Source organism: Phalacrocorax aristotelis, chromosome 6 (genome assembly GCF_949628215.1).
Source record: "Phalacrocorax aristotelis chromosome 6, bGulAri2.1, whole genome shotgun sequence".
NCBI lineage: Eukaryota > Metazoa > Chordata > Aves > Suliformes > Phalacrocoracidae > Phalacrocorax > Phalacrocorax aristotelis.
The window spans coordinates 14033825-14044343 of NC_134281.1; positions in this window are offsets into that span (position 1 = coordinate 14033825).

The following is a 10519-nucleotide window of genomic DNA, read 5'->3' on the forward strand; positions in this document are numbered from 1 at the left end:
TAATGACGCTGAGGGTTGTTGACTGCTGTTATCTCTGATGACAGCCTTATCTGCATGGCTCCGATTCCCGCTCCCGGAGTCGGAGATATCCAGTCCTTCGGAAACTGACCACTGCTTCCATTACGGCTGGGCGGGCTGGAAAGCAAATATTCAGGGGCAATAGAGTTCTTAACTGGTTGTGCTGTTTGCTGTGTTCCCCCTGCCCCCCCATACAAAGTATTGAAGGGAAAAGCTGAGTGTGAGGAGAAATGAGAGCCTCAAAATAAGGCAAATGCCCCCAGCTCTCCCCAAGCAGCCTCTGGTGGGGACAGAAAAAAGGCAATAACCAATTGTTGAGTGGTGTTGGTGTGCGTCTCAGCTTCTCTGCACCATGAGGACCCCTCGCTAATGGACCTAGGAATGATATTTACACAGTGGAGGGACCGTTACACCCTCCTGGCTGCACCAAGTAAGAATCCGGGAGTTTATTTTAATTCCTCTAAACATAATAATCTGCAGTTAATTGGCTAACATTGACCGTGTCTCCAAGGTGTGCAGCGCTGCCATGGTTTGGCATGCCGCATTCCTGTCCCTCGGAGATCTCAAAGCAAATTCCAAATATTTATTAATTTAGCCTCTTAAAGCTCTTGAGAAACAGTCTTGTTTTACTGCTGCATAAAGTGAGATACAGAGATAGTGTGTGCACTTGGCTGGGATCCCCCTGAGCCGGGAGTGCAGTCAGCCGTGAAGCCCAGGTCTCCTTAACGCCTCACTGGCACCCCGCTCATCATACCCATCCAGTCGCCCAAGTTTTATCATTACAACCCTTAAAAATAGACAAGGGAACAAATTTTTCAAAATGTGGGTTTCTGCAAATCCTGCTGTGTATTAAAAGCACTTCTCAGAGTGGGAAAACTCCAGGGTAATTCCACCTTAAAGCAGCGCCGAGCAAGGGCTTGCAGAGCAAATTGCAGGAGAGCCAGGAGCTCACGAGTCAGGGCTGGATGCAGAGCCCTGCCCCGTCTGCCTCGTCTTCCCTGTGAGATCGTCTGCCCTTTCTCAAATATAGGCGGCTATTAGGGCCTTGTTTTTCTCCTTGTCGTAGCTGATAATGTATGTTTCGATCTGAACACTTAGACCGATTTCATTGATAATATGGTCCAGCCTCTCTTTACCGTGTTGCACCTCTTATGTCAGTTCTCTGCAGTCTGGGCTTACCTAAGCTGCAGTTCAAGGCTACCAAGGTTAACTACAAAGCAAAAGTTACTGGAAATAACACATCGCTGAAGTATGCTGATGCTTTTTTCCCATTTTAAAAATGTGTTGTACTGGAAACTGCAATGGGAGGGGAAGATACTGAGTTTGCCCTAAAAGTTTAAAGGGATGTTTATTTTTCCAATGCTTCAGAAGAAGGCAAAGCCAGACTTTTTTTAGTACTGAAAAACAATTAAACAATTCTGATTAAAACCCATAATTTGTACTGAAAAATCACTCTGAATTTCATTATTAACTTTTCTGGTTGAAAAGGCAGTAATATATAACTGAAAAGTTTCTGTTTGAAAAGTGGTTTTTGTTTGAAAAGCCATTTTTGTCATACAAGAAGTATTTCTCCCACTCCCAGTAGAGTTTTGTGCAGTGTAATGTGTGACCACTGAGGGCTCCTTTGTACTTTTCTTGTGGCTAACATGCGGGACTTCTCCTGAGACACATAAACCAGTACTGGTCTACTATGAATGTTCAATTAAGATTGTAGGAAATCTGTTTAGGATATTATTAAATCAGCAGAAAATTCAGTTGCAGACAACAGTGTGGAATATTCTTACACACACTGTTTGAAGAAGAGCTTGGGTATTAATAACTCATCTGGTTTTTCCCCTCCAGTGCTTCCAGCTGGTCTAATGAAAGTGAATACCTCACCCTGTGGATCTTGCTTTGCTGTTGTACATGAGGACGGAATAGGTCAAGTGCATAATGCTTATTTTCCAAAGTTACAAGGGGCTGAAAGGGATTAGGATAGGAAGCATTGCCCAATCTCACTGTGGCAAAATTGGAATTATAAACTCAGGTATAACATTTCCTTTTATTGGGGTCTCTCTAGGGCTCCAGCTCAAACCCACTGTCTTGGAAGCTTCAGAGACTGACCCCAGGAGGGGCCCTGGCCACCAGTGTCCTGGCTGCTGGCTCCGTGCTCACATCACCAAAGGCGTGTCCTTCTCTAGCGAAGTCTAATCAGAGCCAGCATCGCTGAGAGCAGAGCTGCACGGCAATGCATGCCTGAGCTAAGCTGCCCTGTAAGTAGCACATAAATGCTGTGCTAAAGCTAGACACCATCTCTGCTGGAATTTTAACCCCAGCTCACAGACAGAACAGCAATTTCATTATTTGAGCACACCGTTTACACAGCCCTGGTGTTGGTAAGGGTGGTTCAATTCCTGCATTTGCAGGATGGAGACTTTTGCCTGATGGTTTCTCTGTTGTGATTCCCCCACCCAGCACATGCCATCCTCGACCACAAACGTGGTCATGTTTCTGTATCATTTTTGATAAATGTATCAAAATGAACGTGTCACCATTGCTGCAGCACCGTGGGCTCCTTTCCCACGCCACAGCCCTGCAATGGGGGGACGTTACCCCGTGTGTTCAGGATGGAGGTGGAAGCGCATTTTATGCGTTGGCGAGACTTATCTGCAGCTGTGGGAACGTGTTCTGCCAGAAGCCTGTGTCTCCCAGACGTTAATTGCACAGCCCTGTGTGTTCCTCTGTTCCCAGCTGTAAAATGGAGATACCCTTCTTAACCCACACCGTCACTGTAGTTCACTGCAGCTTGCAAAGTGCTTCTGGATCCACAGATGGGAAGCACTGGAGAAGTGACAAAGATGATGAATAAGGAGGTTATTAACAAATGCCACAGGTCAAATTCTGCACCGGTTCCCAAGTCAGTGCTTGACACAGAGGTCAGTGTCATGAACGACTCCCCATGTGGCTGGGGGCTGGACTTGACACTTGGATGTAAAGCTAGGGTAGGCAAAAATTAGGTTACATAGATTTGACCTGCACCAGATAAGAATGTTTCTGAGGGAATGAGGTGTTTTCTGTAGTATTACAGAAGTATAAAACCATCTTCCCAGGTGAGTTATCAGTGGTCCCAAGGACAGGTGTAGTTGTTTTGCAAGCTGGTTTGTCTAAACTTTTGTGATTTGAGGAGCTGTTGACACACTTAAAATCTATGAATCTGATGGTCTTGGGCAGGCAGCAAAGTGCATACTTGCTGTGGGGGAAAAGCACTGCTCTTCTGAAGCATGGTTTCCATTTAAACTTTTGGAGGGCTCCTAGCTCTGGCCTGCCTGTATTTATCTGTGCAAGTGTGAACGGGAATTGGAAAAGGGGAAAGAGAGAATGGCTGCTTTTTAAAAAGCTAATTTAAAAGCAGGCACAGTCTTCTGTAAAGATGATTCTGATTGTCCAGAGCTCTTTTAAAGGGACAAGGTTAAATGCATTTGTATTGAGAATGTGGGATTAGACACACGCACAAAATGAACAACATCTTCTTTATTTATTTCATACTTAAATGGCCAAGAGTGTCAGCCAGTCAATTCCTTATGATTCGGGAATGCAAGGGGATTTTCTGGTTTGTTTTTTTTTTTTTAATTTCATAATTCTCTTTATCGCTGGCTTTGTATATTAGCTATTTCTACATTGCCACTAACCTTCTTCTGGCCACTATCCTTGCGTAACCAAAGGGTTAAAATATGCATTGACTGTAAATTGCACAATTGGTTGGAAGCTACAGGTATAATACCTGTGACCCTATTCCCATGCGTCCTGATTTAATAGTATAAAACTGCCTCGCATGAGAAAGGCTGATATTCATACTGCTATTCCATACAAGATCTGAAATGACCAAGGGTTTAAAACAACTTTGTGAAGCAGGGAATCACAGTATTATTTAGAAAGTGCTGACGTTTTGGTAAAAAACATGAAAGGACCCAGTTCAAATTGATTGCAGCCTACCTTCAATGCTGTGTCTGGAGAAGGACTGCCTTTTCTTGTATATTTTTACTGTGTGATTTTAATCTGTTCATTGCCATTGTAAAAAGGAAGAAATAATAATCATTTGAAGAAAAAGCCTGGGGAAGTGGGGGCTTGGTTTTTTGTCAGCTTTATAGCCAGGGAAACTGAGGCATAGAGTGGTCCTGGAAGTTGGCAGGTGAAGAGAGCTCACAAAGTGGTGTAGGAGTTGGGGAGAGAGCCCAGGACTCCAACACCACAGCGCCGGCAGGTGTTCCTGGTGCACAAGTATCACAGGAGAGCAGCCCAAAGGATCTTCAGTTGATGGAGTTTGCCCATACACATCATCAGCACTTTTGGCCCAGGGAGCTAAGGGCTGGAAGAAGATTGCATGCCTTATGAGTTAAGATTTGGTAGCTTCGTGTCTGGTGAAGCTGGACACAGAGAGGCTGACTCTGTTAATTTCTCAGAAAAAACTGGCTGGAAGCAATTCAGCTTAAAAGTCCCTTTGGATGAGCACAGCCTAAAACTTCAAGGGCTCTCTGTGAGGGCTGTGCAAAAGGGAATGCTGATCTCAAACTGCACACCAGTGTCCAGAGATAGATTTCTAATCAGTGGGGTCTCTTCATTTAAAAATAAATAAATATATATGTTAATTCCAGCTTGTCATAGACTGTCTGTCTTGTCTTAGCTGTCTGGCTTTACCCTTCCACCCTTATTTTAGTAGTGTCATTTCTCTAGATAATATCTTACCTTTCTGGAGCAAACAGTCTCTTGCTTATGTAGATGGGGCCAGGATCTCTGCTGCAGAAAAGCAGTGTGTCACTGTGTGAGTTCAAATGAGCTGTGTTGAGTCATGCCAGCTGAGGATCCCGCTGGTTGGATTTATTGCTGAGAAAGGACCAAAAATGAATACCCAGCACAGGGGAGGTTCTGTCTTATATGCCCCATAGGCTTAATTAGCATACAGATTTTTGTTCACTGCTGTTTCTTAAAGCCAAAACCACTAACAAGCAAATGATGCAAAGGAGAAGGGCAGAAATGCTCTGTTCATGGCTTACTACTGTTTATATAGCACCAAATTTGGGTAAGGCACTCTAAAGGCATTTAACTGCCACAATGGCATAAAATACTGACCCTAATTACACCAGATGGAGCTTTGGAGTTTATTTTAGTGGAGTCAGGGTTGCCCTCTCCCAAGAAGTTCCTGTTTTAAGGGTAATTCTTGCCTTGAATGGAGGTTCAGCAGGCAGCTGGATCGGTTTGGATCTGCTAGGCAAGGTCTTGGCCTGGGGGAGCCTTAAATGGTGAGAATGAGCGCTAAATACTGTAGGGCTGTGCTGCCCGGGGATGCCTCTCTTTAGTGAGGGCATGTCCCAATGAATATATGACTCAACAGACATGCTGGTTAAACACTTGTTATTCGTACTGTTGGAAATATCATAACAAAAATAGCCTCCTACAACCAGGACCTAAATTTTCTGTACATTCCTACTTATTTCTTTGTTCCAGGCTTAATCTTGGCAGTGAAGATTCCAGGATTCCTGTTCAGAAGAGAGTGGACTATGCTTTCCCCAAATCCTCAGGCTGTGTCACTAAAAATGTGTTATTTCCTAGCTGTGATGTTGTCCAAAAGTTAGAGGTAGCAATCCAGGACATCAGTCAAAACTATGACCTTGGCTTGCAAGCGAGGTTTTTCAAAGGTTGATTGAATTGTTGGAGGGTTTAGGTTTTTGCCTGCTTTCTGTATTTGAAACCAGTAGGATACTTAAAAATTTACATTTTCAGGCTTTCCCCAAAACTATGAAGACCAGATACTAATTTTTCCAGCTGAAGATTTTGGGACTATTTGTGCTGCTCACCTTAATATACCTGTCTTAGGTACCCAAGTGGTGAAGCTCCTCTTCCTAACTTGTATATGCTCCTCTGGAAGGAGCATTTAGACACCAAACTCCTGAAGTTAGGCATCCAGGTCACTGTGTGTGTGAGCACCCTGGGCCTCTGGTTTCATCTCATCAGTTGCCTCTGGGAGCGAAAATTGGATCTTCAGGAAAACACTTGTAAGCTTCATGACAACAACACAAAAGCTAGCAGCACTGCGAGCTTGCACTCTCAAGCCAGCTATGGAAACCTAGGTGTGGGAGAGAGGGCCCAGCAGAGCTGTTTCCTGGAACATGGAAAATACCATGGCAAGTGTTCTAGGACTGGAAACTTGATTTTTGTACCAGCCCCTTTGGCTTCATTCTTGCCTTTGTCTGGTTCCCGTGTCTGTCGGTGCCAACACATTTCACTGGCATTTACTGTTTGTGCCAAGTAGTTCTTACATGTGCTTGTGTTGCCCCTGATCACAGATAAGTTGTACAGCAATAGCCACAGTACAAGTGAGAATAGGGAATAGCCTTAAATAAATTTGAAGGGATCAAAGTTCACCCATACATGCTCCAGAGCTGTAAAAGTTGCTGGGGGTTGTTGCATCAATTACTCCTCCCAATCTGCTCTTCTACTTCAAGACCACAGTGAACGTATACACTGGTTTCTGAGGTTGTAGATCTGTTGCTGCAGGCTGCTGTCTTCTGTGCTCATGTGGCTGAGTGCTACTGATCACACTAACTCTTGAATTGGGATCTGGATGCAAATCCAGAGTGGCTCTAGAACACCAAGGCACAATAACAACATTGCCAAATGGACCAGCAGGTTGGCAGAGATATTTCTCTTTTTGCAAAGCTCTTTGTGTGAAGACTCTGGTTTATATGAAGGGAGGTTGTAGCACAGTGGGTGTTGGTTTCTTCCAAAGTAACAAGTGATAGGACAAGAGGAAGTGGCTCAAGTTGCACCAGGGGATGTTTAAATTGGATGGTAGGAAAAATTTCTTCACTGAAAGGGTTGTCAGGCATTGGAACAGGCTGCCCAGGGAGGTGGTTGGGTTGCCATCCCAGGAGGTCTTTAAAAGATGTGTAGACGTGGTGCTTGAGGATATGGTTTAGTGGTGGACTTGGCAGTGCTAGGTTAACAGTTGGACTCGATGATCTTAAAGGTCTTTTCCAACCTAAATGATTCTGTTATTCTATGGAGCACAGTGACCTGCCCTGGAGGGCTCTCCCTGGCCTGTGGTTTCATGCTTTGCAATCTCATCCAAGACAACTACATTTGGGGTTTCCCTTCCAGCCTGTCTCCCACAGAGCACTTAGGGCAGATATGTTTCTGTAGTGCAGGACTGAGGCTGGGGAACACTGTAGAGCATGTGTGGAAAGATGTCCTGTGCAAAGACTGCCCTTACACACTGCTCCCCAGCCCCACACTGGCAGTTTGTGGTGTGTTGTATTTGCATAATGTACATAAACTGAAATAGGTCTTAAATAAATACATTGGCATTAGTGTGTCTTTTTCCCCAGCCAAGCACCAAAGGCACCATGTCTCCTGTTGCAGAGCATGCCAACACTTTAAATATGCTCCTGCCAACATCCTATATAAATCACGCCATATCCAGCCCTCCCCCGTCCTTCTGGAGGTTGCAGTCCTGGAATCCCATCTTGTTGTTTGGTTATCCAGGGAGTTCATTATTTGCTGTCAGGTACAGTTGACATACTAAGACGGGACGTGTCTTTCTGCTCTAAGGACTTCTCCTGCTTCATTGTAAACAATATATGATCAGTCTGTGCTTCCTTAGAGCGCATAGAGCAATGCATTTGATCTCACTGTGTGATTTTATGGTAAGCCACTGTCCGATATTGTAGGACCTGATCTCCTTTCCACTATGACTATGCCTGAGCATGCACTGTGATGAATCCTGTCAAAGACCTGCTGTGCCTTTAGCACCAGGTTGCCCAGGTCAGCCCAGCATGTGACGTTTGAGAGGTGACAGTCCAACTTGCTGAATGTAGCAAAACATTTTAGTCCATTAATCATTTTGGTTTGAAGAGCTGATGTTCCAACAAGGAATAGCTGTGGGGGAGGTAAAGCTGCAAAGTGGATGGGGCTTTGGTGAACCTCTCTTCTGTCTCCAGCGCTTCCACACTTCAGTAGGAGAACTTGACCAATCTCCTTGTCTTTTTGGGTTTGTAGTTGCACAACTAAGTTAGTTTGGTTGAGAACCTTCCATACACCATCTTAGCCCCTGCTTATTTTGACTTCCTTAAATTGGCAAGGTACCTACATGACATAGAGGAGGAGGTGGGACTACACTGATGAGTTTAGAGTGTCTTCATGGGGCTTAGAATATATTTCACTGAGCTGGTTTCCAAAATACTGAAACCAAATGGAAGGTTTTCATGTGAACATTAAGAAAAGTACTAGGGAAGTGTTTGGGTACAAGGTGCAGCCAGGGCTCATTGCTACTCCAAGGAGAGGAGAGCACTGGCTTGGTTTCGTGTCACTTCCTTGGTTTCAAGGTGCACATCCAGGCTCCGGCCCAGCCCAGCTGGGCCAAGCCAAGCAGTCAGGGTGAGCATGAGTCAGGGAAACACGGGCAGTAAGCCTGTGTGCAAGGGCTTGAAGCCAGACCTTACCAAGTGTTTCAAGGGCCAGGGCTCTGCTCCTGTGGCTGTTCCTGTGTCATGGGCACATCTGTTGCTCTCTACAGCAAGGGGCTTGTCATCCGGTTAAATTGGGGAGTATGGAAAAGCTTATAAATTCTCCTTGGTGGCTTGAGGACTGACTGGAGGGCTTTGGGAGAATACTTTCTCCCTCTCCATGCACTTCCCAGCAAGGAGAGGGCAGAGCAGCAGGGCATTAACCAAGGGGGTTTAGAGGATTGGGAAGGACCTGAAAGAGGAGGGTTTGGTGGCAGTTCCTCTGGGCGAGGAGTGTGGCATTGAATGCTTGCACACTCATTGTATCAAGAGGATAAAGCTGGGTTGCCAGTGGGACTCGGGGCTGGGGGTCCAGTAGGCGCCACCACAGAAGGAGCCCAGCCCCAGCGTGAGCCCTGCCAGCCTGAATAGCCAGCCCGAATAGCCAGCCCGGCTGCCTCACAGGCCTCCCCAACACACGTCCCTCCTCACTTTGAAGCCCCGGGTGCTGCTGCGAGAAGGGTGCTTTCTCTGGCTCTTGTTTGCTGATGATCCCTAAATTAAGAAATGCAAATCTATTCAGGGCAGATTCCTTTTCCAAAGGCAACTTGCCTCAGTTGCTAATTCCCCGCGTGGCTTCTATACAGATCCCTTGCAAACACCTGCAGCTTATTTTTTTTCCTCTCCCCCTTTTTACAGGGCGGGGGTGGCAATGGGGAGTTTATTGAAAATCTTTGTTTTCTCTGGTGCGATGAAACTTGCTTTGCTTTTTGCCTCCTTTTCTTTCCCCTTTTCACAGAATAAATACAGCTGATCCATCTCCAGCCCCTCTGCACGTGCCAGAAGAATAAATCGTCTGCCTTGCCCCCAGCCCCCTCTTTTAATTCTTTCCCCTGCTGCTGTGTTTGCTTATTCTCCCTGCAGCTGTGGTGCTGGTCGCAAGCATGAGTTGACCTATTGCTGGTTTGTTTGGCACTGGCTCTGCAGAGCCACCCCCCCAAAAAAAAAGACTTTGAAATCAACTGTTAGAGCCCTCACTAGGCTTTTTTTTTTTTTGCCCCCCCCCCCCCCCCCCCCATTATCATAGCACTTGCCTTTTGTTGCCAGTGCAAATACAAACATATACACACGCCTGCGAGCACGCAGAGCGGAGGGGAGCACAGCCCCTGAAATATTGCACTGTCCAAAGTCCACGGGTTAAAACAAACATCAACACTGCGTCAAATAGTTTGCCCTAACAGTCTTTTGTTATGAAGATAAGCTTGTTATCTCTTTCATTCAGATTTTAATCTGACAGGTCATTTGCATACTGCCAGCCGACTTCAGGGTGTGCATTAGATCCACTTTGCATTTAAATCCTCTGTCACTCAGGCAAATAAAAAAGGGAGGGGAGGTGGTGGGGAGGCAGCAAAGAACCTCTTTCAGATCCTCCCAGTTATTGGTATTACTTTTTGTGTTGATTGTTGGTGCAATTGATGGCACAAAAGTCATCCTGGCTCTTGGGGCTCTGCTTGTTTTCGGGGCAGCCGGGATGCTCCTAGGCCATGAGCTGCAAGGCCAGGGTCTTCCTAGAGTCCACTGTGACCCCTGGACCCCTTCCTTACCCAAATCCCTCTTCAAACCCTGCTTGTGGTGACCCTTTCCCCAAACTGACCTCTGTTGCTAGCTAAAACCCTGCTTAAACTGCTGCTCAGTGCTTGGTCTTGCCCTCAGTCAAGTTAGGCCTGCCCTGGGCTGGCATGAGAAGGGATCAAGTCCTTGGAAATAATGGGACAAGGAACAATGAATGCCCTGGACACAAGACAGCTAACAAGTTACCTATTTAGCAACTTCCCTGTAAACATATGTCTTCCCTTAGTTATTCCACTTGTCTTATGTGTCTTTATATATCTTTTCTTCTCCACCCAAAGCCTGATCCTGCACCCTTACTCCTTGAGCTTCGTCACACGTGTTGAAGGGGTCCTGGGGCAAGGCTGCTCATACAGGTAATGGAGATATATTGTGTGACTGTGAAGGACAGGAGC